The sequence below is a fragment of the Streptopelia decaocto genome (genome assembly GCF_964273445.1).
Source record: "Streptopelia decaocto genome assembly, chromosome: 11".
Lineage (NCBI taxonomy): Eukaryota > Metazoa > Chordata > Aves > Columbiformes > Columbidae > Streptopelia > Streptopelia decaocto.
Window position 1 is genome coordinate 20,107,211 of NC_138666.1, and position 26,983 is coordinate 20,134,193.

At 46.6% G+C, this 26,983-nt stretch overlaps 1 protein-coding gene across 2 annotated transcripts in view; it reads right to left on the reverse strand.

Annotated features, from left to right (window-relative positions):
* The window catches only part of MAF (MAF bZIP transcription factor), a 185,642-nt gene that overhangs the window by 97,996 nt on the left and 60,663 nt on the right, over window positions 1–26,983 (reverse strand). The window contains exon 3 of one of the 2 annotated variants that reach the window (XM_082063120.1): window positions 26,221–26,935. The exons of the other annotated variant lie outside the window; for it this stretch is intronic. The gene's annotated coding sequence lies outside the window, so the exon portion shown is untranslated. Of the gene's footprint in view, window positions 1–26,220; window positions 26,936–26,983 lie in introns of those variants that run through there. 2 annotated transcript variants of the gene reach the window in all.

Below are 26,983 nucleotides of genomic sequence, written 5' to 3' on the forward strand. Positions count from 1 at the left end.
CCTCTGCTGCCGCCCGAGAAAAGGGGGCCCTTGGCATTCATGAGCAACCATCTGGGAATCCCCTGCCAAGGGCCACGGGGAGAGAAGGGGAAAAAGGTTGGGGGGCCTGGTGGAGGAGCAGTGCAAATGTGGATGTGGGGGATTCCAAAAGTGGATGCCTCACTTTCACCATCCAGCACATCCCAGAGCAAAGCAGCAGAGCGCGGCGTGCCAGCCGGGCACCCCTGGCCCCCAGCCCCTTGCATGCTCCTGGTGTGCGGGGAGGAGCTGCAGCTTCATCTGCAAACCAGCCAGCACATATGAATAATTGAATACCAAATAAAAAACCCCTTCCCAGCCAGGAGACATACTTTTGGCCACTGTTTTTCACTCCGAAGAACCTCACTGATGAACAGCTCTCCTTCGATCTCTAAAGAGATGGCATAAATACCCACTCCTTTGTCTGTGGCTCATCTCTCTCGCAAGCTCCCTGCAACGTTAGCATCGTTTCTTTCCAGACATGCCCTAGCAAGAACACTTCAAACAGAGTCAAAGAAGCAACTCCAAAAATAACAGTCCACTCAAGCTCCTGCTCCGTCTGTCCTGCCGCCAGGCTCCGTCCGTCCTCTGGGCAGCAAAGCATGTGAGGAGCCACCAGGCTCTTCAGGGGCTCACGTCAGCCCGTGGATCCCGTGGCTTTTGTGGCCCAAGAGAACATGCAAAGTAAACAGGATTTTTCTGCACATTTCTCAGTGATGGCAGGAGAAAAATCCCCATGACCAGGACTGGTGCTGTCTGGATGATTAGGATCTGGCATTCCTCTGCCTTCAGCCACAGCTGGTTTAGATTTGAGCTACCGGTTCATTTAGATTTATGCTGCTGGTTCAATAAACAAACACAGTACATAGTCCATCATGCTAGCTGCATAATAAAGCTGCTTACCTACTTCCAAACAAGTAGCCTTTATTCATCTCTTCCTCGTTCATTCCCCTCTTTCCCTCTTTTCTCCCCACCATCGAACCCAAGAACAGCATTCCGTTTTATTCCAAAACTGAACCCTATCAAAGACCAGATAATGTCTGAAGTCTCCCTCGCAGCCCTTCAAACTGCGCTTTGCTACAGGATGTTTCCAGAAGCTGCCTCAGAAATTGCTGCACACACGTTATCTTTGAAGGAAGCCAGGATGCAGTTCTGCCCTGGTGCTCCCTGTGAAAAACCTGTCTCTGAGCAAAGCCTCAGATTTCCTCCCCAGCTGCTCAGCTTTTGCGAAGGGCCGTCCAAGCTGGGTTTGAGGGGCTTTCAGCGCCACTGGGGTACCATGAATGGCCAGTTTCTTCCCGCTGCCACTTGCTGGAAGGAATTATCGTAAGGCTGGAAAACAGTTAAACGGCACACAAACTTTATTTTAAGGCGCACCCGTTGTCTGCCAGCACCATCCACAAAGTTGCCACTTTGATACAGAACGAAAAACACCCTGGTATTCTTGCAAAATCCTCTTAAGTTGCTCTAATGGTAGCAGCTCTGGATCTGGTGAACTGCTTTGTTATCAATGTTGTGCAAATTGTTCATCTATTTCTCTCCTACAGTGCTTGCCTCCACTCACTCGCCTCTCTAATAAATTCATTTGACTGCAAAGGGTGCTTTATGACTCTTGTTTAAAACGGCTTCCTAATGATGCTTGACAACATCTCCTGCCTTTGAAAGGGCCTCACTATGCAAGGCTCTAATCCCACAAAAGGAGGGATTCTTGTTAACCTGTGCCTCTGTCCTTTCTGTTGAGTCACCACCTTTAATGAAGCACTGAAGGGGAACCAAAACGCAGCTGGGAAATTATGGCTTTACATGATCATCTCTCGCTACAAGAGAGTTATTGCCCGAGCCCTAATCCCGTGACTCAGCCCTCTCCTTGGACCCCCTTTAATTGTCAGAACCTGAGGAAATCCGGGCTGAGGTAAATAACACTTCAGCAGCAACAGAATAGATTCACTTTAGGCAATGAATTTTTAATGAGCTGAGACTGCAGAGGGAACGCAGGGCTGAGATCTGTGCTTCTTATCTGATGGGGAAGGTCAGGGTCTGAACAGAGGGAGGGCATGGATGAGAGAACAGATCTGACAGGGCTCTTCAGCTGAGACTTCAGCTTGTCACAGCCTGGCATACCTTAACATACCGGGACCTTCCTTCAAAGGAGCATCTTACGCATGCCCATGCTAACAGAAACTGCACAATATTTTCCCCTGGCAGAGGCAACCCTAGAGTTGTACTCTTGCTTTCTGGAAAAAGAAAACAAACCCACACCACAAAGCAGCCACCACCAACAAAAGACCTAAAAAATAAAAAGCCCGCAGAGAAAAAACAAAGAAAGAAAACAAGCCAAGAAGGATTCATGCGGATGGGTCATGCTCTTCATGGAAAATCAGGTAACTCTATAAACAACCTGCAAATAGAAACACGCGTAAGAGTCTGAGCAGCCCATCAGCATAATGTCACTTATTAATTAGGTCAGCAGTCCCAAAGTCCTCACCGATGTAACCATCAGCACCAACTGGCTCAATAAGTCTTAGCCATGGAGACTTCTATTCACTAAGAGTTTGGACTCCATATAATCTCCCTCCCTCGAGGTCTATCCACCAACAGGTCTCCTGTGACATGGGCCAAGAGCAACACCTGCCCCTGCTGTTGTGACTGACTGATCCAGGCACATTTTCTGTCTCAGAAAACTCCAAAAAGAACTAGAACATGTCCAGCTCGGTGCATGGGTTTACACTGCTGCAACCAAAGCTCTCAAGCCCGGCAGCTCCTGCGCCAGCCTGCTCGGGTAGGGTTGCAGATGGCCCCCCCGGGCTCAGCCCGCCCAGCGTGGCCTCACCCCTGTCCCCTGCAATCCCCGCGCCCTCGGCAAGCACTGTTGGGTGGTCACAGAGCCAAATGCTCTACTGCTGCCAACAAGCTCCCCTACAGCAAGGCATGGAGCAGCTGGGCAAGGTGGAGGCTGCATCCCAGGAGCTCGTCTGCACCTCCAAGAAACGCTGCAGCTTAGGCATGGGCAGTCACAGCGAACCCCTGAGTGAGCAGAGTCACTCTGACGAAACCTTGGGTCAGATCAGCACTTCCAAAAATTCCTCAAAGCAATTAATGTTGACAGAAAGTTGGTTTCTTGCACACCTAAAATTTTTTTTTTAGGGTTTGTCAGAAACAAGAAAACCCACATAATATTTCTGCACAGCCTTTTTCATTTGCTGGGCTTTCTGTTTCTTATGGAAAAAGAAAGACAGTGTTTTCTGGGGAAAGACTTTCCATGTGTGTGTTTGTGTGGAAAAAAATAAACAAGTAAAAGTATCCAGCAGAAAGTATCTGAGCAGCCCAAGCCTGCATGAGAAATTACTGAAGCAAAACTGCTGGGGGAGGCTGATCACGCTGCAGAAGGAAAGGAAAACTGATTTATAATCATTCCAAAGCATCCCCTCCACTTGTCTCCCCGAGATTTTGGTCCGTGTGAGGTGGGAAAGGGCCTGCTCTCCCTCCAGGCTGCACGCTCTCAGGTGTGCCCACCACGGCACAGACCTGCGCAATGTCAACAAGGACACTGAAAGATGGACCAGCAGGAGAAAGGATAATGTATGGGGAGCCAGGTCAATGCAAATTTATTGTGAGTAATGGACAACGGTAGGGGGGAAAAAACTCCCACAGGAACAAAGGCGAAAGGGTGCCGGCTCTCTGCTCCTCTCAGCCATCTGGGATGCAAATAAAAACCTTGGTCGGCAATGAAAAGCAAATACCAGTTCTGGGGAGCAGATTTACTGCAGTGGTGGAACAGGTCAGTGCAGAGGGAAGTGGTTTGATCAGAAAGCCAATGAAATTCAGATTATAATTATGCTCAGTAAGAGGCAAAATAATCCTTTCATTTGCTGGGAGGTTTCAGTCATGCACTTTGACCTTCATCCTAGTGTTTCATTAATAGTTTATATTAACAATTAATGGTTGCTTTCATTGGTGTTCTGTGCAACTCGCATTAGAGTTAATTTTCAAGTTGGATATAGTTATACATAAGTCTCATGGGATACTCCTATCATGTGACAGCACATTTATTTTAACCAGGAGTCAGAGATGAAAATCAGGCCAAACACCAGTCTCAGGCGTTTATTACTCGTGCTCAGTCAGCCTGCAGAGGAGCTGGATGTTGCAGTTGCTTTTGCTATAAGGCCCTGATGGAAAGTTGCCCAGACCAACTGAAGTCCCTTGATCGTCGAGATAATTTGCCTTTGGGATGACTTTAGACGCATGGTTAGTCTGGTTTACTGAAGAATCATAAAAAAGAGCCTCTCAGCTTCACTGTGGCTGTTACTTACAGGGTCTGCATAGCCATGTTGATTTTGCTTTTGACACTTACTGGAATAATCCTAAAGAAAGGCCAGAACTAAGAGTTTAGCTTTAAGGATAGACCTAATGTTGCTCCTCTCATTCCCCCATAACTTTGTATCATTGAAACATTGGAATTACACCATTTTTAAACTTGCCACAAAAAGAGAATTGAGTCTATAATATTTGGCCTGAAAACTCAGCTAACCACTTGCTTTAAAAGTAGTTGGAGGAAATGTATGCTCGTTTGTCTAAAAATACATATTTTTTTTTTAAATCATGGGATCAAAGTTCAATTATAATTGAATATACTTCATAGCACAGTTTGATCGTACTACCATTACTGTGGAGGGAAAATATGAGGCAATTCACTGCGGCAAAGTTTGTGGAGATGCTATATATTTGCTCCTATTTAAGGGACAAACTAAGTGTTTAGGTTTGGTGATAGTTAAACTGCAAGGAAATAGGTGTTCATCTCCCTTGAGTCTTCCCCCACAAATAGCTCAATTAAGGGACTAATTGAAGTGTAGAGATGTCCCCCGCAGGGTTGAAAAATGCCTATCTGGCGTGGGGGTGTGATCCCGGGCAGTTTCCTTCACTGGAGACATGTTTTTTGGGGTAGACCAGGACAAAACCAGCAGCGCCCTGTGCCCCGCGGAAGGCAGCAGCTCCACAGGCAGCATCCCTGGGCATCCCTGCCCATGGCCAGCGGGAGGCCTGGGCACTTGCCCAGTGCCGCTGCTGGCCACGCCAAGCTGAGCTGTGCTGATCCACGCCAAGCTGAGCTGTGCTGATCCACCTGGCGCTTCCCACCAGAGGTAGTTGTACAGAACTGCGATGAATCGAGCCATCAATCACTGCTACATCTAGTAGCAGGAGCATGTGCTCGCAGCCTGAAAAGCCTGTGAATGCTCAGGATTAGGCTGCAAGTAAACTCACCAGTGCTAAAATGCTTCCCTAAGTAAGTACTGGCAAAGTCCCCGCCGAAACGTGTCAGGGTTTGCGCACCGACTCTGGCAGAGCTGAAATCAGGCCCTATGACTTAAAGTCTGCTGATGCTTCAGTGCAGTTACTGCAGGCAGAAATACGCCTGGCAGTGAAGCTATCCATGTGCACAAGTATTTGCAGGATCAGGGCATAGCTGCATCATCCTTTGTTCCTTTCATCATGCTAGCGATAATGAATTAAGCCTTCAGCTTTGTCTTTTTTTTTTTGTACACAGGCCCTGTTGTATAGTTACATCACTGTAATAAATGATGAGAGGACCTGTATAGCAGAGGGAATATGATGGGAATAATTACAACAATAAAATGTTAATTAGTGTATTTTCTTGAAGAATCTTCTTTCTGATTGCAACACAGTTCTGCTGAAGAACTGGAAAAAAAAAGCCAGAGAAAACCTCATAATTGTTTTTAAATCTTAAGGCTGTATAGACTTGGGAGAGTTTGCTTTTGTGAAAAACCCTGAAAACATGGCAAGAAAGCTAAAAATACTCTGTCAAAAGTGTAACTAGCAAGAAGAAGTTTTTAACCTGCCCTAATCACCATGAAGCAGGAGAAAAAACATTAGGAGGAGCAAAGCTGTGGTTTTGTTCTCATTCTCACACTTGCAGCACCTTTCTGCCAAAACTTTCTTTTAAATATATATTAAAACCTCCGGTGCCCGAGTGCTGCTGCAGTCCTGCTGAAAACATATATATGTGTGTGTAACTGCTTATTGTTTTTACACTGCAATTGAGTGAAGCTGCTTGAGAAAGAAATCGCGGCAAATGTGGATTTCCCTGAGCATGTGAACCCATTGAATACCCTTTTCCATGCCTCCGTGCAGCTTTAGAAGCCCTGCTCTGCAGAGGGAGAGAAAATCCTGCTCCGACATTGGAGTCGTCACACACGGAGGATTTGAAAGCGCACATCTGCCAGTACCATTTGCATTTCATCACCTCGTGCTGGAACAAATAAAACCAAATGAGTAATGATCTGATTCTGTGGTCTCACTGTTGTTGCTTTGCCAGGAATTATCCTGGCTCGGTGGACACAGTCCTGGGCAGAAGAGCAGAGACTCTTTTCTTCTCTGCCACTTACCTGCTGCATGGCCTTAGGCAAGTCACTTAACTCTCACCGTTTCCCTTCCTGTGCTCCATCCACTACCACTGACTTTCTTTGTAAGAGCTTTGAGTTGTGTTAATGGCAGGGAGTATTTTATGCTATTCTGAGAGCAGAATTGGCCAGCTACAGTCTCTCAGTATTCAAAGTCCCTCTAAAAACAATCCGTCACCTTTTCCACAGAGCCGTGGCAGTCTGTATGGTGGCACTCTGCTTTGGGGCGGCTTTCAGGGGCAAAGGAAAAAAATAAAGAAAGAAATCACTGAGCTACTCAGAAGCAAATTGGAGCAACGAGTGCATGTGAGAATACTGCCATTTGCTCATAAGCAAACAGCAGCAAGAAAGAAATAAAAGTCAATATAAGAGGCGCTGGTGCCTATTCACTGAACTCTCATCTACATTCAGCAACTCATACTCAGGAAATGAGTGTAGCACTTGGAAACAGCGATCTCTGTCAAGCAGAGACGGGCGAGCGCTGTTTCCGATGAAGGCTGATGACTGAGAAAGTCATAAAAGCTATCGGAGAGGGGAAAGAGGCAGGTGACACGGGTAAGAAGGCAAATATTAAGGGGATGAAAGGGATTATAAAGCAAAGCTGAAAAGATGTAAAAAGCTGATTAGGAAACCAAATATGACAGAGAGAGAAGAATTGCCCATGGGGTGAATAAAAACAATAAAAGATTTCTTTTAAAGAGGTAAAGGAGACAAGATTAACAGGGAGGCTGCTGGACCACCGAGAGGTAGTCGAGAGAGCTTAATAACACAGCGAGAGGGACTGAAATGAGGGAATTAAAGGATTTCCCTTGGCTGGTGCTCATGAGGGAACCTGGAGGAGAGATGGCAGACGTAGAAGCAAAGTTTCCTGTGACAGCCAAGCAAGGAATAGCTAAGAGCACAAATAATCACCAAAGCACACTCATACCATGGGGAAGGAGGGAGGGCTGTGCATGGAGGGTGTACTTTTAGCCCACGCTGCTTGATGGAACAGCAGGAGAGATTAAGTGCCCAGTAACAGAGGTTTTGAGTCGTTTCTTGGAGAGAAAAAGAGGTAAAGAGAAGCTGATATAGAGCAAACATCTTTGAGCATCTGTGAGAAGAAATAGGCAGAAACCAAGACATATTTGCTGTAGATTATCAGTTAATATTAATGCTCATAAAAAGTGATGCACACACACACACTCCCATCAGCTGAAAATCCACCCCCAAACCTGAAGAATGGTATTTTATTTTTAACCAGAGGCAAGATTTTAGGGATGTTCACAAGGGTGAGATCACCCAACATCTGGAGAAACACGAACTGACAAAAATGTACCTGCCCGGCTCCATAAAGGGTAAATCTTGTCTGACAAATCTGGCAGAATTTGTTTTAGGAGCTAACATGAAAAACAGGCAGGAGTGAAGCAGTGGAGCTAATCCACATAGATTTCAGAAAAGTCATTTAAACGCAGTCCAGGATGGTAGACTAATACATAAGGTTAGCAAGTATGGCATAAAAACCATTGTCCTTGAAAGACTAAGGAAATGGTTAGGTGATTAAGGGCAGGTTGTAATGGTAAAACTTTATGGGTCAGAGAGGAGGACGATGATGTGGTGAAGACAGCTATATTTGAGGTTATTATGATGACAGTTCAAGGCATCAGATGGAGACTCATACCTTTTACCCTGTAGAAAAACTATTCTGAGGAAAGTGTTACCCTGGGTGGTTCTAATCCAAAAATCACACCGAAACCAAGACCAGTTCATCTTCTGGAGGGCACTTGCCTTTGTGAGACATCAAATCTTCCCAGGTCAGCAAAGCATACAATGCACAGGAATGAAATCAGGACCAATGAGCCCAATAAATGACAAAGCAGCCCACCCTAGGCCAGGGTAAGGTCAGGCTGGCCAGAGGGATATATATTATGGTGATAGGGTTGGCTGAACTAAAAGATCACAGAACAGGAAAAGGATTTAAGGCAGACCCAGGGCCTGTTGGCACATGGCATCAACGTGGTTACTCCTGGATTACGCTCGTACCTCATCTTGACAGATATGCAGTTTGTCGCAGGTTGTCCAGGGTGATGGTGGACAAGGTGCAAGATAGGAGGACTCCTAATAGCAGGGGAAAAACAGAGACAACCAGGCAGGACTGGATAGAAATGGCCCAGAATATGACACCGGAAAAGGGGCCGTGGTTCTGAGAGGACTCAGACTTCGGCTGTGTAACCCAGCACCTTGCTCAAGCCACTTTTACTAAAAAGCAGAGCTGATGCTACCACCGTGTTGGAAGAAACCCTGTGCAAGCTGGAGACCGCAGTAATGTCCCTCAGCGTGTCCTCTACAAACTCTGGATGCTCTGAAAATGCCCGTCCTGCACTGAAGACTCCTGCACCTGCATCGGTTGAACCTCTGCCCCTGGCTCAAGGTCCTGCCACGCTGCTCCACCAAGTCCTCGCTGCCTGTTACCAGGAAATGCAAAGTCTCATACATGGCAATTTAACACAAGGACATGTCTGCCTATGTTGCCTGTAATATCCATGGTCATACCCCTCCCACTGTCCCCAAATAAGCGCTCAAGGGAACGGGAACACCCGAGGGTGCTTGTTCCCTTGTGCAACATGACCCAGACTCCCCACTCTCCATGAAACCCAGCACCACTTATGGAGCTAAATTTAAAAAGTCATTGAGTCCCTGAGTACAGGGCTGGGATTTTGTCTGCTGCCCACCCAGCAAAAGTGCCAAAGTCTGGCATTCCTAAGCGTTTAAAGAACTTCAGGTCTACCTGAATTTCATCTGACCTACCCGCATCCCTCACACCAGCAAAATCAGCCTGGGAAGGGCACCAAAAGCCTGCCATAAAAAGTTAATCCATTTTTGGAAGCTCTTTTCTGCTGTGTCCTCTCCAGGGACAGACAAAACTAGTCATTGCCTGGAGCCACGGGCTGCCGAGGGGGCCAACGCAGCCCTGGCTCCCCAGCCAGTTTGCACAGGGGCCACCACACCCCTCTCCTAGGAGCATCCAATGCCCCCAGCCCCATGGCGAGGGGACCAGGCCAGCAAGGTCCTTGAATGAAGGCTTGTTGTGCTCTCTGAGCAATTTGGGCTGCAGTGGCTGCAGACCTGGACGTGGGGTCGGGAAGGGCCCGTGTGCTGAGGAGCTGAGCAGCACTGTGGGACCCCTGCTCGCGGCGCCTCCGCGGAGCGCAGAAGATAGGAATCGCAGATTGATTAATTGATTAATCACACCTGCTAATTACATCGAACAAATAGGCAAAATTAATATTTGATGTAGGTCTCTCTTTAGAGACTGTATGGATCAATTTTCCACAGATAAGACAGAAAAGTTCCTGTAGATAATATACAAAAGCTCAGCAGAAGCTTCCTGGCTACAGCTGACTCTGTCATATTGAAACTGAAGGAGTGATGACATCCCACGAAGCGCCGCTTATTACTTACACCCGATTATTCAGAGCCCTGACTAAACCATCATACGTGAGCCGTGTTTGTTAAGGCATGCACACATGCACGTGTTCAAAGCTGGTTGCAGTGCCACTTGGCTGCTGTTCTTATGAGAACCGAACATCAAAAACACATCAAGATAATAAAAATAACAGATCAACTGCATTTAATACATAAATCATTACTATAAGCACTCTTCTGCTGCTCGAGCTGACTTCAAGTCAAGCTTCCATTAATATTTAGTAAAAAAATTGGTGTTTTTCAAAGGACTGTAAAAATCCCCTTGCACAAGTATTCTGCTGGTGCCCCGGCGTGCGGCGCAGCCTCCCGCGGCCAGACAGCCCTGGGCTGGGGCAGCACTCTCATCCTGTTTATGCCCGTAAAAGGGGAAACTGCCTTTTTTGTTGTTGTTCAGCCCTTTGCAAAGAGAGGCAAAGTTCAGCCCTCAGCGAGGCGCGTGGGGCCGAGGGGCCTTCAGGTGACCTCGCCATATCTGCTCCGGAACCTCAGACACCTCTTCACCTCGGAGCCGCCTCCCAGGCTGGTATTTTGGAGGTGCTGGATTCCCTGGGGGGAAGGTTACTACACAAATATACATCATTGTTATATATTTGTCATTGAGCTTCTGAGGCGATTTGATTGAAAATGATCTTTAAATTGATTTGTTATTGTGACGGTGAATATCCTTTGTCTTGGTTTAACGTCTAACTACTGCCCAGTATAAATAACAGAGCTTTTGCAAATCTAATTCCAGGTTTTTGTTTCATATAGCTTTACTAATCTAGAAAATCTGGTTGCATTAAGAAACAGCATCAGAAAGGAGTTAAACCAGCGTATCCTCATAAAGATGAAATAGGCATGAAACATAATGAGAAGTCCTACTGCAAACAGACAGTGTTTTCAGTCTTGAGTCTCTATTTATTAAACCTACTCTAGGAAATTCAGACAATCTACAAACATTTTGGGGCCTGATGCATTTTAGGCTTATAATGTAATCGTTGGAGAGCAAATATTTCTTTTTCAAGCAAATATTTCCTGATCTTGAACGGGTTTGTGATGCACGAAGAAAACACTGCCTGTATTTCCATGCAGTACATGAGCAGAGGGGCCAGCCAGCAGATGCGGGAGCCAGAGCAAAGGCAGGTGCTGGCGAAGCAGCTGTTGGCTTAGGCAGGTGCTTCCCGGAACCTTTTCGAAATTGAACCTTAACTTCTGGAAGATGAAATCAACGTATCTAAGGATCTTACATGGCCCTGTGACTGTGTTCAATTCCTCAGCATGCCCCTGAGGCAGGCAAGTGCCATTAATGCCATGCCCTAACGCAGCACTAAGGCCAGGCTCATCAGAGGACGGGTGCCCACCGTGGGAACAGGGTGGAATAAAGCTGCCCGAGTTCGAAATTGAAATCCAGAAAACTTCTGTTCAGCTGCCAGCAAACCCTGAATCATCTAATGTCCACAGACACATTTCCCGTTTCCCTTGAGTGTCCTGGATGCCTCAGTCCAGCTACGTTACAGATCAGCAGCTCCGCCAGAAGCAAAGGGTGCGACAAGGAGTGGGGGTGATGACTCAGTCCCTTCTCCAAACTGGGACCAGTTTTACCCGCCTGGACCCTGTTAAGGAGACCTAACTCCACTTTCATAGAACATAAGTTGCTTTTGGTGAGGATTCTTGGATTTTACTGTGTGCTCCGACCCGCCTCGGGTGGGACAGGAGTCACTAGATCTGCCCCGAGCTCTGCCACACGTCTCCTCTCCTAAGCAACCTACACATCAGAACCTGCAACACTAAATATTGCAAACTGCTTATTGCGAGGGGAGATAACGGGTGGACTCTCATCTAACAAATCAATTTACGAACTGTGGTTATCACCACAGTTACTACTGTGCTCAAGAGCCAAATGCCACTTGGTGCCCTCTCAGACCAGATATGGACACACTCACTGGGAGACACCCTCACTGCTGGCTCTGCCCGCTGGGCACAAAGCCTGCCTGCCAAGCTCAGCTCAAAGCAGGACAAGCCTAAAGAAAGGCCGGATCTTAGGAAACAGGATCACAGTTAAATTCCCAGGTATCACACTGAAAAATAACCTTCAGATCGCTGTGTCCTGACTCTTGGTTGTGCTCAGCACCAGCAGTTCAGGGTCCTGCTAAGACACAGCAGCTCTCCTCGGGCTGCCAGGCAGAGCAGAAAGGAGCAGGGCTGCTGCTGCTGCAGCGGGAAAGTTTGTGTTCAAGGGTGCAAGCCCTGAGTCCCAGGAATGCAAACTTCTTATGGATAGGAAATTCCTGGAATTCATGCTCTTACGATGCGAGGAGGAATGTGCCTTTAAAAATTCTCACAGTCACTTTATTTTCGTATCCCAGCAAGGGGTTTCTCACACTAATCAGAAAGGAAAGCACAGCACACCTTTAAATGAATATGGATAATATATTTCTATTACCTTGATGATTATCACCTAAATGCCTTGTAAAATGTTTAACACTGTTTATCCTGGCAGCGTTTTGACACTGAGAACCTTCTCCTTCGGGCACAAGTGAGGGGATGACCTGGCAGCAAGGCCATTGGTACCACAGCATGGTGGAGCCCAAATCTCACCATAACACTCAGGTGCAAGCTGCAGAACTGGACAGCAGGCCATGAGGTCTCTCAGAAGCTGGGTCATGGCTGATGCTTTTTCCTGGTCCTTTCAAAGGACGTGTCCCTTCTCTTGTGAGACCCCGGCAGTAACAGAGGGCCTGCTCCAAATGCAGATGACACAACTTCACAGCCAAGGTAACTGGAAAGGGCACTGCAGCTGCTCAGACGCACAGAGCCATGGAACGGGGCGGTTTATCTATCATCAGGGCATCCTTTGCCAATCAGGTCCTATAAACTTTACAGTGACACAAGATTCTTACTGGCAGACAAAGCAGACAGGCGGTTCTCGGGGGAACAATGTGATTTCTTCTTCTTTTTACCAGCATTGTTTAACCAGGTCTGACAAACAGGTTTCTAAGTGAATGGAGTGCAGAAGCGCTCACCTGAGTGTGCACGTGTGTCACACATGGGGTAGGTGACCGTCCCTGCTGCAGACGCTGCTGCATCACAGGTTTTCCTCTGAAATGGCTAGAAATTACCGATCGGGGTCAGGGTTAAATGACATTTGCTCACCTGAGATTTCTTTCTGTAACTGACACGGAGAGCAAGAAAGAGAGAGAAAACCTGAATAACTGAAATGGGAGAAGGGAGAATTTTTTATTTTTAACAGAAAAGGTCAGTTCTCAGTTGGCAAGAGGAAATCCCACCAATGATATGTGGAGATAATACTGAGCTGCTATCAGATGACAGCATCCCTCTGGGGAAGAAGTTATCTCTCAACGGATCTGCAAGGATGTTTTAAGTGAATCAGTAAATGAACCGATCTGGGGACATGAACAAAATATCTATTTTCCAGTCTCTGAATATAAACAAACAAAACATAAATATTCAGAGATGACTACAGTTAGTCCTCTCAAAAACTCTTTGAACAACAAAATAAATAACACGGGTGTTTGCAGTTCAGAGCAGACGGTCTCTGCGGGGGAACAGGCAGGGGGGGCAGGAGCTGCATCTCCTGTCCCAATCTTTGGTGATTTACTCACCCATCAGCGCAGCCCGGCGCAGCGCGGTGTCCACACCACATAAAGCTCAGTGCTAACATACGACACACATAATGGACCTGCTTGGAAGTCTTCACTCGAGGATTTATGAAGAACAATCTAATTATTCAACTCAGTGCTGCTCACTACCATTATTGCTCCTATTTAAAGCCTCCATGGAACAGGCCATTTGTCTCAGGGGACAGACCTTGTCATAGCGGTTTTCATTGATAGAAATACACTCCTCACTTTTGATAGCATCCCAGCTAATCCTGGAGGGACTGGGTAAACATATCTCATACTTGATAGGCCCAAGGAATTAGGCCTTGACAGGCCAAGTTTTGCAGGAGCAGAAAAATGGGGTTGCTTTACCAATAAACTCTAATTAAAGAGGAGCAAAGACCAACCCAACCCTCTGCCTTTAGTGAAGAGGTGAGCGCTTGCTGGCTTCCTCCCGTATGTAATTGTTTCAGCATCCCAAAGGAGGGAAGGGGCTGTCAGCTTCCCCCGCCTGGGAGAATGGAGGTTGTTCTGTTATAAATAACCCTATGATGTGTAGCAGATGAGAGGAGTCACCTTGGCTGAGCAAGTCACTAGTGTAAGCTCGCCTTGGCTGGGCCACCTCTGGGGTGCAGCAGCCAGCCCAGCGGGACGGGAGGGGAGGCACAGCAAGACTTTCCATGTACACCCACTGCATGGCACGAGCGCAGGGGATTCCCTCATCTGCACTGGAAACTTTTGTTCAATCTGCCTGAATATTTATTGGTTCTATTTGTATGCAAAAGAATAAGCGTAAACGTCCTTTGCTTCTCTTCTCCGACCAAGAGTTAGTAAAGGTTTGCACTTTCCCCCATAAAATATTTAAACATGCGGGAGCAACGAACACTTACTAACATGCATTTGTGGATAGTCACCAAATTCCTCTCATTGACTGCTGGTACACAGTCCAACACCACCTGTAACCAAATTGATGCTGAAGAATGAGAGTGCACAGCTTTAAGCCATCCAGCCTTAAAGGGAACATTTTTCAGCCCTTCACATTACAAAGCAAATGCTGTCCCGAGTGCAGCCCCTGCCTTCCGCAGGCTGAGCGGCATCAGCGCATCCAGCAGGATTTAAGGCTGTGATATTCACAGGGGGCCTCAGGGAACTGGTGGTCAGGTTTTTAAAGGTATTTAGAAACCAAACTCCCATTGATTTTGAGACTGGCTACATGTGCAGAAATCTTGCTATTGCTTCTGCTGTTTTATCTTTCTTTGCTCAGGGCAGTGCTAAAAATGATAGATGCGCCATAATTAGAAACATACATGGAAAGTGTAAGCCACATATCTCTACCTGTCTTTATTTCCCTTCCACCTAGGAAGTCCAGATTCCTTGCACTACTGTGGAAACCAGAGCATTTCTTTCCCTTAGAGAAACTGGCCATTTTTCTCCATCGCCCATATCACTTTGAGGTTCCTGGTCGGAACCTAACCACCAACCTTTGGTCTTTTGAGCATTTCTTAACAGGACTTGAAGACTGCTCTGCTGGGGCTTTCTCCACGGGTTCATTTTTGCTTTCATCTCTCCCAGTTTTTGAAGGTATAATGATCAAAGGTGCCCCAGCCCGACGGCGGCCTCGGCAGGCAGCTCAGAGCACCTCCAAACTTTAGTTTTGAGGGCATAATCACAAACGCAATGACTGTCAGGACACAAATGGCAGCTACCAAACAAAGTTTAAAAACATGTGCTTCCCTTCAAACATTATAGATGGTTGCAAAGGGCTTTGACTTGCTTTGCCCTACACGTAATGGCTTCGGCTACTTGCAGCTAGCATTAAAGTGCTAAATGTTGCTGTGCACCCGGCACAGGTACACTGTGGCCTGAAACAGAGCTAGTAAATCATGGTATAAAAGAAATACTCTGGATTCTAATTTGCTGACTAGGACATACTTGAATATTTGTACTGTATAAGATCTTCTCTCATGCTGAATATGGTAAAGGGTAAAGGAGCTTTCTCCCTCTAAGGCTTGCTCAGCATCCCTGAGGGATGCTTTACAAGGGATGAAAAGGGCCCGATTCTACTCCGCTATCAGAGTGGCACCAACACGGGCTTCAGTCATTTTTTATTTACATTATATTTACAGGAGGCTCATGCCTTTGTTTCTGTGCTCCTCTGGTTTTAATTACTTAGGGAAAATGTGTGACAAGATCCTGGACCAGCCACCTGTTGGACTGAGTCCATTTCCATGCCAAAGCTGATACCCAACAGTACTCCACACCCGAGGCACAGTCAGGGGGGAGCACCTTTGTAGTGAAAGCTGCAGAAAAACTCTGATTGTATTTTTTAAATGACCTAAAGATTAAGCACCAAATCCAACTTAACTTGCAGTCAACAAGGAGAACAAGCTACCTCAACAGGGTGATTCAGCCCACCCAAAAATGGAGGCATCCTGGATGACTGGCATGGAGGAGTTGGCTAATTTCTGGACAGCTGAAGTTGAGGGAAGGGTGTCCAAGTTAGGCCAGAAGCCACCCTGATTCTACACATGCATGAATTACTGAACATTCCTGCAGCTGCTGAAACAACATGACTTGAGTCTAAACACTGCAAGTAGAAATCTGTTATTTCTTGTTCAACACACTGCATGGAAACAAGATGGATGCAAGACAACAAACCATGTGGCTCTGTTATAGGTCAGGCTGTATCAGCACCAGCAAGAAAAGTCTCATTCGTGGCTTCAGCATGGCTGCTTGCTGCTGAACGTTGTAGAAGTCCACCTACAGTTATTCTACTAGCGTGTGAGTAACAGCGCTCACCAATCATGTAACAAAGTACTTTCCTATAGGAATTTACTCTTCAGGGTAAGAAGAACAACTCTAAAAAGTAGTCTGGAGATGTCATCTATATGAATGTCATTGCAGGATCAGGATTGTGGGACTCACAGGGTGGCTTTGCTCTGTATTCTCACCTTCCTTACAGGTTAAACCTCCCAAACAAGCAAACTGGCCAGGTCCTGATCCAGTGTGCCACAGTGAGCAAGGCGGCATGTTGAACAACAAAGGGAATTCTGGATCACAAACACTCGAGAGTCAAATGTGGCAAAAGCTTGGGCTGCTCCCCGGGACACCATTTTCTCAGGACTTATCATGCTTTTTTGCCTGTGAAATAGCCAAGCTGGAACCAGCAAAGACGTGAGCCAGTGGAGCCGTATCTCAGCTGCTGCTGGGAGATGCTGCGAGCAGCACAGGCTGCTGCAAACAACGTGCATCAAAAATCGAGGGCTTTACTTTCTCATGTGGAGGGCACTGCAGATCCCTAACAGCCACGACTGCCCATTTTAACACTACCTTGTCGTGCTTTTCCCCATGCTGGAGCGGGGGGTCGTCAGTTCGAGCTCTGCACGCAGCGCTGTGCGCCACGGAGGGTACCTACTGCATCCAGCCCAGGCGGGGGGAGGAAGGAAAGCATTGTCAACTATCTCTCGGCAAGCTGGACAAGCTTACAGTAGTCCTACCTATGAAAAACAGCCTTGGAGAGCATTATATATCAAAGCTTAAGCATTAAAAGGTTGATTTGGTATAAAAATCATTAGTTTGGCAGTAGGTTACTTCCCTCACTCTGTTCCAGGAACAGATACCCCTTTCTCCCTGCCTTCCCCGCATTTGTGCATGTACACACACACTGATCCCCCACAGCCACGGGGGGCAGGCTGCCCTCTCACCTCAACCAGGGGGTGTCTAGTGGGGCTTACAACAGAAGAAGAAACAAACCCCAGCGCACAGGGTGTGTTTCAGTGGAAGAAACCCTGCAGTATAGCGTATTTCAATACTGCCATTCCCCAAAAATCAGCTACATTGCATCCTACAGCCTGCCTAAATCTTTTGGCACATTTCTGAATATTGCTGTTCTAATGAGGTAAGGAGCAACCAAAATCAAAATAAATTACAGCAAGGAGTTCCAGTTTACTTTAAAGTCATTGACTCTCTTATGAGGAGGTCAAGGCAAAGTTATTTGGTCATGGTATTTCTTTTGCTTCCTGTTTTAAGTTACCAAGCTCTTGTACTGTCAAAAAGCTGCTGACTGCGACCCCTCAGGTGTCTGTGCTAAAGTGGAAAATGAGCTGCTCTTTTTTCCCCCCTCCTTTTTTCTCTTTCGCTCTCCCTTCTTCCCTCTGTGAACTACTTTGGGGTTGTCTGAGGGATAGGTACACAGCAAACAGCCAGTAGAGTATCCTTAAGAGAATGGGCCCATATAGATTTTACAGATTTTCAAATAAACTGGGTAAGAAAATGGCCCTTTTAAGGCTCTCCTAAATACAACAAGCACATAAGCACCCCACACCCCATGCAGCATAGAGCCAGTCCTGGCACAGACCTGGAAAGCAGAGCCGGATGTCGGAGCTCGCAGACCTCAGACCCAGGCTGGGAGTTCTCACTGTCCAAGTTCCGATGGCGTTAAGATCTAACAAATTAGTTTGACTTATTGACACTATGGCCATGGCTACAACCGAGATGAAATTTGGGTTCACACTTTTACAAGTTAAAAAACGTGGATTACTTTCTTTCCATGAATTGTAAGTATTTAAAGGGCTGTGTAAGACCCCAAGGCATCATGGAAAAGTCAGCGTAGAATAACTCCCCTGAATAAGTTAAAGCCTCTCCTGACCTCACTAGTGAAATATCTGAGGCACTAACGAAACAAAGCAGTAAGAGGAAAAAAAGGGTTCTGTGGACATGCTACAGCATCTCTTTATCTTCACAGCCTGAGAAGGGTGGAGCACAATTAGCTCAGCTGTGAGAAATCTAGGCAGGCAAGGAGCTACAAGTGTTAAACTCGGCTCCAGCCCAGGATCCTGTTGTCCCTGGATGGTGGCTTGGAAAGCAGCAGTTAAACTCATTGCTGCAGGGGGCTGTGGTGGCCAGAGCACAGAGGGGGATCTAAAGGGGACTAGAGGACCTGCAGAAGACAGATGCCTCGGTGGCCATTAGATTCAAAACCCCAGATGCAACATCTAGAACGAGGAACACATAGCGAAGGGAGGTGTCACATCAGCAATACCCCATTCTTCAAGCTTCCTCCTATACTGCACATCAGAGAGAAAATATACAGAGCTATACAGATTTTGCACAAACCCAGACCTTGGCTCCATGCAATTCTGTCTCCTGAAGGAGTGATGCTGCTGCGCAGCTCCCTCGCCCTCTGCCAGCATGGGGCAGAGCTTTCGGGCTTGGTGTAGGTACATGGCAAGCCCCGGGATGCATCCTTGCCCAAATCAGGTTTTCTGAGAAATGGAAGCAGAAGACGATATTCCCAGGCAGCTGCATGTGAGAGTATTTCAATATCCGCTCATCCAAGCTTTAATCTCTAAATTGCAAAAACATTAACATTATTGATTGATCAGATTGATCAGACATCAAACCAACAGGAAATTTAATTAAATTAAAATGTGTCACTGAGCAGTCCTCACTGCATCGTGTATAAATCTTTGGTAATAAGTTGACAAAGACAGCAGCAATTGATACTGTGTTCCCCGTTTAATATATCCCCCCCATTTCATTTTCCTGCACTGATACTGAGCGTGCTTGCAGACCAACGGGGGGACAGACTTGTCTGCAGAACATCCATCTGATGCGCGCCAGCACCAAAGTCCCCCACGTCCACTGGACGTGGATTATTTACAGCCAAATCAGCTCAAACCAGATGGTTTCTGGGGCAACACCTTCATCCACGGCACCGTGACAGGGCTGATCCCCGCTCAGCAACAGCTGAGCACTGCTCTCCTATTTTGGACCATCTACTCCTAAGAGCAGATTTGTCCCCAAAGGCCACGGGGTCCCAGAGAATGGCTGAGGGATCTCCCGTACTAAATGAGTTTATTCCCAGAGGGATCAGGCCCAGCCCGGCCCCCAGCCCATGTGCAGCCACCATGAACCGAGGCAGCAGCTGGTGCTAAAACTACTGCAGCAAGCAGCGCCACAGCCTCCCCAAAGCACTGACACACACGGATAATAGCAAGATGCTAAGGCGGATGATTAAGAAACAACTCCGTACAGCAACTTCTTCAGAGTGCTATAAATCATTGCAGTTGACTGAATAATACAAAAAGGGATTAAGAAATATTTTCTCCAATTCACTTCTGAACAGCAGTGGGTTTGGTTTGCTGTCACTTATGGCAGCAAGATATTTACTGTAATTTATTATTACTGCTGCTGCTATTCAGGCAGCCGCTGGCTATTTATGAAAAAGTTTGAGAATCCGGGAAGTTCACGTGGGTTTTTTTTTACACACTGGGGTCTGGTTTGTTATTTGTTATTCCCATTCCCAAGTGCCCATGTCCTGCAGGGAGCCGAGGGGGCCAACGTGACCGAGCTGGCGCTGCGGGGACGGAGAGGCGGAGGGAAGGAGCCAGCAGTGAGTGGGGTGTGGGGAGGGAAGGAAGGGAAATCCACATCAGTATTTATAGACATCAAAATCCAGCGCTAAGCATTTTACAGAGAGAAGAAAAACAAAGAATAGGTTACCGGGATGAATGTTATTCACAGTAAACAAATTCCACGCTCACCAAGGAGCGCGCGAGCTCCTGTGGGCGCTCTGCCTGCAGAGCACTGGGCCACACGTGAGCAGCGCTGCCTTCAGAAACCACCTGCACGATTTTTTGGGTTGCTTTCTTTAATCTTACTAAATCCAAACTCCAATTCCATTTCTTGAGAGCTGTCCTCAAAACAAATGCCGCAGTAATAGCAATTGGCTTGTGACTGGATGTGAAAATAGAGCTGTCTCGGCACAGAGTCCCACAGACAGAGCACAGATTTTCTCTGTCTCCACCTCCCACTTGCAGCACAAGTGCAGTTCTCATGCTTTTGTCACAAGTGCCAACCTGGGGAAACTGCAATGCACAAGCAAGGAGAGGAGCGATGAATTCACTCGACAATGTGCACTGCTGACAATAAATCTCTTAAGAATTTGTTCCATAAAGGTTTACTTCTCCATGCTGGGGTGACTATCCGTGGGGTATCCAGCAGTGCATGGTGCATGTTTCAGGTCAGCTCTCTCTCTCTAATATGTATCTGCTTTGTAAAGGAAAATCCCTACTGCACAGAGCAGACAAAGTGAACTCAGCTGCATGGGGAAATGGATCCAGAGCTGCATTCAGAGGCAGCAATTCATATATAAATTATAAAGTGTGTTAGTTCCAGACACCCATTTAGATGGAGTTTGTCAGACCCGGCTCTGGAACGTGTATCGCCTGCAGAAACCATCCAGAAAACCTAAGAGGCTGCTTTAAACCCCAATGTGTGAAAGGCCCCAAACCAGGATTTAATGGATTAGTGAGGCTGAAAAGGACCATCATAATCATCTGGTTTTGTTTCCTATGTAACACAGCTTCACCCCCTCATTTCAGCATCGAAGCCACAACTTCTGCTGAAGCTATTGCACATCTTTAGAAAGACACTCACTCTTGATTTAGAGACTGAAATTAATGCTAAATCCACCACATTCGTCAGGCAGCTCTTGCAGCCGGTGACTACTCTTGCTATTAAAAGGCACACTTGCAGGCCCATCTTATCCAGCTTCAGCTTCTACAGTCAGATCCTGCTACGTCTTTCCTCGCTGTATTAAGGCACAGAATACAGCCAATTTGAGTTGTGGTAAGTATGCCATGAATCACCACATGCTTTCTCTTCTTGGACAGTCTTGGAAATATGTCAGCTGAAAAGATCTATGAATGGACAAATACATTGTAAAGATCATTTGCAAGAGAATGCCTGAATAACCCACCCCCCTTCTGATGAAGAACTTCTGAGCATTTTTGTGTGTGAGTCTGTGTTTTACTTTGCTTTTAATCTGGTGACTCTGAGATTATATGGACAAAGAGATATAGGTAAATATGTGTCGCACTTTGAGCTCTCCCTTAGCACATCCGTCGAGGCGTGATCCTGTGCATGAAAGCAGCGTGTCTGTCGCATCCAGGCAGACACTGAACAATGTCCCTTTAGAAAGGGCAGAGGGTGAGAGGAGCTTTATGACACTATTGATTTATTCTGTGCCTGCAGTTAAAAACTATACCCAGACAGACAATAAAAATAACTGCTCTAACCATATAACAGCTTCCTGCTACTAAAATGGATTTTACACTTAAAGTCGTGGAGGGCTTTTCTTTCTTTCGTTTTTAAGCCTCAATTACAATTTTTTTCTGAATAAATGGAAACGAGAAATTGTCAGAACTCATTTAGTCCAGATGTTGTCCTTTTTGTTCTGCTATCCTCAGTGCTTTAAAACGCCGGCATTATTTTCCTGTTGCAAAGTTGTGTTGGAAGTGCACCAGTAGGCACAATAACCTGGTATTAATCGGACCAGATAGTGTGATGCACAATTCCTATACAAAGAAATACGCAGTGGAAGGGGCAGGCCAGAACAGATTTACCACAGAAAATGGAAGTGATTATGGTCCTTGTGGTCAACTGGACAACGCGGGATTGAGGTCCTGGCCTCACATTTGAATGTCAAAATAATATCTAGAGCTACAGGGTTATCTTCCATCTCCATTTTCACTCAAAGGACCCAAGGATTTGCACACTGAGATTTACGCAAGCTGCAAGTTTTTGCTACCTTGAAACTGGTGTTTCAAGCGAGCTGCTGGCAAACTCCTGCAGTAACCAGCAAGTTGCCATGAGGATAGGGAAGGAATCTGAAAAATTGACTTCTGACTGGGTGGACACAAATGGACCAATGAAATGTTTTAAGACCATATAACCCTTCCTTGAAGTCTTTACCAAAATCCCTAAAACTTCTGGAAAAAAAAAACAACAACAACACACACAAAAAAAACCAAAACCCAAACAAACAAAAACCCCACCAAACAAACAACCCCCCCCCCCAAACAAGAAAGTACCGCCACAGGCCCATGGGCTGGCAGCGGTGCTGCTGGAGAGGCTCAGTCCCGGCCTGACGTCAGCACCAATTTCTGGCCAGAAATGCGGTGATTCAGACCAGGGAAAGGGCTGCTCTGAAAAAGGCTTTTTTCCAGATATTTTGTCAGCTGCCTCAGGTCTGTGGCTCCAGTTCGCACAGCAGCATCCATAGGCACAAAATATAGCTAGCGAGGTGATATAAATGAGAGCACAAAGAAGGAAAAAGACCACTCTATAGGAGGGAGCGTGAGATGGGACGCGGCAGTCGGGTGGAGCGAGGAGAGATGAACGTCAGAGGCTCTTTCTGTCCGGAATGGAGATGCTGCCTGTCCGCTGGGCTCGGGCAGCACGGAGAGGAAACGCTGCTGGGGAAAAAAGGTGATCGTAACAAGGAAAAGGAGGAGGATCCCGAGGAGGAATCTGCTAGTCAAGCGCCATTCCCTTTCCATAGGTTTTATGATTTGGGAGACGTTGTCTGAATGACACATAACGTGGGACGTTATAATGTGGCCTCCTGTCCCTGGAGCTGCTCTCGGCAATCAGGTTATTCCACCAGCAGGGATTTTATAAAAGTGAGCGCACATGGTAATAAATGAACTCAAACCTATGAAACATTGGTGGGGAAGCCAAGATTAGGCTCTTCGCATCCGGCTGGGGGATTTTTCTCACTTACGCTCTATGACAAAGTTCAGATATGTTAATTGTCTGGATTTAAAATGAAATTATCGGATAAGTCAGCAATATATGTTTTTATTTTAATTTGTAAAACATACAAATATGAACATTTACACAGAAAATGACCCTATGGAAATCATATGCTTTCCAGTCCAGGGAGAGAACATGGAAGACTTTTTCCACCTTGCTCTCACATGTCCTTCTGGTGCTTCTGACACTGGCAACCGTAACTTCACGCCTTGCGCCGGGTGGCACTGGTGAAGTGCTCACGTGGACGTGACATTGGAGACGGGCAACCCCTTTGGTTTCTCTGATTTTCATGTAATGGGCAGCAGACAATATCAAAGATGGAAGATAAAATATTCCCTTAAATTACAGGGTGGATTGTTAATCTTCATCATATCTTCAACTCATCTGGACAAACCAGGATCTGGCCCTTATATACACCTTCTCTCACACAGGATTTGCAACGCCATTTCAAGAGCTCAATTTCCCACTGAATCATTCCTCTCTGGTACTTCTGCCTTGCTTTCATTTTTATTATTTTTTGTGAGCATGGTGATTTTACATCCATTCACACATCAGCCCCTTCTGAGGGCCCCAAATGTCTGACCAGTTTCAAACCGACAGGATGATACAGTTCAGGTGCAGCCCAGTGAGCCACTCCCCAGTGTGGCGCCTGGGGACCCCCGTGCAAGGACATCCCAGATGGCTCTCTCTGGGCAGCTGATGGATGGACAGATGGATGGATGGATGGACGGATGGATGGATGGCTGCTCTCCAGCTCCCTCCTTACCTGCACAGCTCAAGAGCGGTTCAGACAAGACCCATTTTAAATTGGGGGTTCATGACCATCACAGTGAATTGCACCAGAGCCTCATCAGCCTGCAGTGAAATCTGGACTGTTCTGGACGGGAAGCTTAACTGGGAGAAGAATTTCTCCCTGAAAGTCCTAACAGCTCTGCAATGTTGGAAAAGATCCTTATGGGGGAGTGATCCCTTCTGGTGCTTTTCAAAGCCTGCTCCTGAGAGTAGCAGATATGTTTATATTGGAGGTGGGTTGCTAAGCACAGTAACTACTACAGAGGAGCTAGGCACAACAAACCCGCTCCCCAGGTCTGACTCTGTGCTTGAGTACAGCTAAATGGGTGGAGATGGCGGCATAACTCAATGACTGGGGTAGAAAATAAATCCTGAGCTGGAAATCAGTTAGGGCAGCTATGGCACCTGAGGGTTTGTGCTCTGAAGATGCTCAGCAGGAGCTGGTCTTTCCTAGAAGTAATGAAAAGGCTGGTATGTTTCATCAGGAAAGGAAACCAGCCTTAAACCTTTCCTCATGTGTATTGGCGCAGGTCAGAACACTGGCTACCTCTTAGCTGACAAAGTAGATAATGGGTCAGGATACAACCCGACTCAAAGGGGAAAAGGTCATTTCTCACCTGGTGTGTTCCTGCATTATAGCTTTACTCTTCTTACAGAATGTGAGTCTCAAAAACTTGTGTCAGCATCTAATCCTTGAATTTGCATGGTGCTGGGATTTTACACTATATCCAGGAGGTTGTTTCAATACAGATTCCTGGAGGGTGCGGCAAATCTCTTATGCCTCATCCATTCCCCACCCCAGTACTGGTGATGTGCTGCATCTTCCTGCCTTTCCAGCTGAAAGTTTAATTCGGGAAAGAAACGGGCTGAACAGTCCAAAGGGGAGGTAAAACTGAAAGATCTGAGTGGATGTTGCTGTTTGCAACTTAGCAAGCTGGTCTTGGAGAAATACTCTTTTCACCACCTGGATGCCGATTGCCAAGCGATGCTATCAGTTGATTAAAACACACCCTGCCAGCTTCCTGTTTGATAAAACTAAATACAGTCTGATTGGGAATTCTCAAATCCATTACAGAATGACTGGTCCAGCGCTTAAATCAGCGTACACCGTTTTGCCATGAATCATCAACATACTTTGCTAATATATCTGCGGCAGCTAAACCCTGACAAAAACCCTGACAGCTTGTCAAAACAGTTCCTGAGCGCTGGATTCTGGGGGGTGGGAAACGGCAGGAGCTTGGGACCGTGAGGGTTTCCTGTTGTTCCCTGCTCAGCTGGGTGAAGGTCATTTCCTCTCCTCTGTCACGCAGAAGCAGCTGAACCCTCAGCCCTTGGAGATATGTCGGTGAGCTCCTAGAAACACCAGCCAGCCCTCTCCCGCATGGCCACACGGACCAGGCAAGATCGGCCCCCAGGGAGTGGTGCTGCTCACCACACTTGCCCCTTTGGAAGTAAATAAGGTGTTCCCAGGCTGCAGAGGAAAGAAGGGCCATGACCTATTCCAAAGAAGTCTTGCACCTGATTTCTTCTGCATGCTGTGACACAAAACCCGGGCTGCAGAGCCAGGCTCGCGTTCTGCAGCGGAAAGGAGCAGCGTGCTGCCAGCCCAGTAAGGATCACCCACCAGTGTGCGGGGGTGTTTAAAAAAGCCCCCTTTTTGCTGGCTCTTTGGAGGGCTTCTATCTGCTGAGTTGGAGGTGGGTGCCCATTGGTGCTTACAGGGTATTCTTGACCATCCCAATGTGCCAGATGAAAGTGTGACTCAAAGAACTGCTGTGGGACACTTTCTGGCTAAATAACAACACTAGTAACCCAGAAAAACAAGTAAACCCCAGCAGAAACACGAAACTCTTCATGCCTTAACAGCAACCTTAAGGAGGGAAAAATCTGATGCAAAAATCTTCTAGAGAAAGTGAAGAAATGCCATGAAGTCTGGAGGCCATTTATGATTGATCACCTCAGCAGCAGATTATAATCAAATGGTGAAGTCAGAAGGACAGTAAACCCTGATCATAGGACTTCTCAGATAACGCTTTGATAGCCAGCGTAACCACAGAATCACACACATTCCACCATTTCCCATCTGTGTCCTTTTACCTCCTCTCTCCTACATTCACCTCCTTTGGTTCCCCTCCCCCTTCTCTTTTGTCACAATTAAACTTAGCAGGATCTACTTGAGAAATGTACAGATAATACAGCACTTCCATGTAAAACGTCAATACAAATTCTCATCTGACGTAAAGTCTGTGTAACTCCATCTCTGGTCTCAATACATTTTATTTACAAGAGAATGCATGAGCAGGAGACAAATATCAACTGTTTGCAGTTTCAAAAACATAAACTATAACATACGGGTTAGTTTGTGCTCTCCTTTAGACTGCTGAGAGCCTGGGAAGTCTCTCCAGAAGGGAGACTGACTTGGAATAGGTGTCATAGAGCAGAGATTCACAGGCACGGCTTCTTCATGTAAACTAACACAAAGTGAGAGGACAAAGAGGCTCCCAAAATTCTGCCCTTGTGGTTCACATTTGAATACAAGTTTATAAAGCTGGCCAAGCAACTGAAATTAAGCCTCATGTAATTAAGTTCCAGTCAACTGAGCAGAAAGCAGTCCTGGGAAAGTCAGCAGGCTGAAAAAGTTACGGCAAAGCAGATATATTGAATTTTTGTGCCATTCCTATCACACTGGAAGTCCATAAAGAGGAAATTTAGGGTAAGTCAAGAGTTTTCAGTCTCTGCTGTGCAGACCCCAGAGGTCCACAGACTAAAGCAAACAGGCGGCTGGCTGGGTGCTGTGTTCCCACCTGAAGACCACGTCAAGCTTTCTGTACAGGACCATGATACTGCCCCAAAGTCTCCATCCTCAAGAACTCTGCCTTCATCTTCTCAAATGTCTGTGGCACTGCTCTCTGCTCCTCACGCCCACCAGCCGTCCTGGCTTACCTCCTGCTGCTGAAGAAACTTTTGGCCTCCTCAAGGTGCAGATTTATAAGCAGTGTGATCTCCTCTGCATCCAGGTGTCACCACTCCAGGTCTTCTGGCAGACTAAGGTTGGAAATTGGAAAAGGGATCACAAAAAGTGATAAAAGTAGA